The 2,106-nt window shown below is 50.5% G+C and overlaps 1 non-coding gene across 1 annotated transcript; it reads right to left on the bottom strand.

The window, feature by feature from the left end:
- Window positions 1–686: 686 nt before the first annotated feature.
- On the bottom strand, window positions 687–768 carry TRNAS-CGA (transfer RNA serine (anticodon CGA)). Its single transcript has one exon. It is a non-coding gene; the product is annotated as a tRNA-Ser (tRNA).
- Between the last annotated feature and the right edge of the window lie 1,338 nt (window positions 769–2,106).

Below are 2,106 nucleotides of genomic sequence, written 5' to 3'. Positions count from 1 at the left end.
TTGTTCATAATGGAACGCAGTTCTGCTGGAATAACTGAGTCGTCCTCGGAGGAATCATCCTCTGCCACCCGCAGGTGTTACAAGGGGGGGGGGAGAGACGAGGAACGGAGCTCAGAGCATGGTCTCCTGGTGAGCTGAGACAAGGTGCAATGGATCCCTTTGAGGGAATCATCCTGCAAAACAAAAAGGAGAGTACAAGCAAGGGAAAAACTATTTACCCAAGCGATGCCCAAACTCACCATCTCCTTGACCCATGCCATCATATCTCTGGGAGAGGGCTCCACAGGTGGAGGACCTCTGCACCCGCGACAACGGGCCCACTCATAGCCTAAAAATAGGCAAGTTATAGGACCAGTAGTACCCCGCAGGGCACAACCTTTCAAGCCGCTACCTACCATCAGGGAGCGGTGTGTCGCAATCGAAGCAGGAAAGATGTTTCCTCTTGGAAGAGGTTTTCCTCCTACCATCCCCAGGAGGGGTAGTAGAGGATGACATATCCTACAGAGAGAGATAATAGACCATGCAACACTGTCACCATGACATCATACCAGCTTTTAAAAAAAGGGTAAATCTTACCAGGTCCTGTAGACCGGACAGAGAGGTGACTTGGCGCCCAACGTGCGACTCGAACCCACGACCTTGAGATTAAGAGTCTCATGCTCTACCGACTGAGCTAGCCGGCCTGGCGCTGTGAACAGGATCTGAACCTGTGCGGGGAGACCCCATTGGATTTCGAGTCCAAAACCTTAACCACTCGGCCATCACAGCCGGTTCCCAATAAAGTTTGCAAACTGGAAAAGAGTTCAAGATCAATGAACACCACAATCGCACGCCTTCAGCAGATACTGCAGGAAGGTCTCTGACACCAGGCCAGCCAGCCTCTTAATTCTGGCCGGCTGGAAGTGGGCGGAGCCACAATCAAAGCAGGTGAGGCAACCTGCCCAGACAACTAACCCTGTAATCAGGGGTCTGCAAAGATATACATTCCCCCCCACCAAGAGGCCCTTAACACGGGCACTTACCCCCACATCTCCCCGTCTTTTCCGGCCTTTAATAAGGCCTGAATCTTCCCTGAGTGAGCGGCCGCCAGCGCCAGGCCGTTGCCATGGCGCTATGATACTTCCGGCGAAACCGGAAGTGCGCGCTTACAGCGGCCGGCGGGGAACAGGATACACAACAGTGTGGTTCCACCCGCCGGCAGTCCGTGCGGCCACCAGAGGCGGCATGCGGAGTCCCCGGACTCTCACCAAAATGTCAGGTAAGTCACAAGGAGCAGGGGAAGCGGAGGAGAGGGGGGGCAGGGGGGATAGAGGGGGGTAGCCACACATGGCTAACAAGCACCTTCTCCCCGCAGGGCACAGAAGGTGACAAGAAGAAAACAACCGCTCAGGAGGTGAGTGATCCTGCTGAGCTTCTCTAAGAGGACACAAGTCCTCCCACCTGTCCTCTGTCCACACAGGACAGAAAAAAACACGCAGAGGGGAGGTTCTTGTGCCCTCTTATAGGGCCTGCCACGCATTTGATTGGCTAATTAAATATCCGCCTGTCCTACCAGCACACAGGGGCAGAAATACCCCACATTGTGCCGCTGTTGAGGACGACAGGGAACAAGAGATTTATATTACCGATCTGTATTTTACATCCATATGTCATCCACGTAACATCTTTAGTTGTATCTGATCACCTATAATATCTGAATGCAGGCGAAACAAAGATTTTGTCTCATGGGGGAAAAGTTTTATATTTATTTTTGCATATATTGCTGTTGTCATATAAAAGTCATCAGTTGCATGGAGGGAGAAGTCGCTTTAAGAGTTATTTGCGTTCTTCTTTATTGAATATCTCTGTACTCTTTTGTACCTGCATTTTATCTCATCTTGTTAAGCTGCTTTAGATGGTAAGATTACTAGAACATACTGGAGTAGCCTGAGAATAGATGGTGCAGGGCGCCCTCTAGGGGTGGACTATTGCAGCCAACAGAAAATCGGCTTTATTTAGTGTCATTTATTTGTGTTCTGAGTTGTCTATAGCTGTTATGGATAACTCATAGTAGATGTCCATGGGTCCATGATGTGCCTCTGTATGCCTAACATGTGCTTGACATGG

Source organism: Leptodactylus fuscus, chromosome 3 (genome assembly GCF_031893055.1).
Source record: "Leptodactylus fuscus isolate aLepFus1 chromosome 3, aLepFus1.hap2, whole genome shotgun sequence".
NCBI lineage: Eukaryota > Metazoa > Chordata > Amphibia > Anura > Leptodactylidae > Leptodactylus > Leptodactylus fuscus.
Note: the sequence above shows the minus strand (reverse complement) of the source record. Positions and strands in the feature narration are given on the sequence as shown.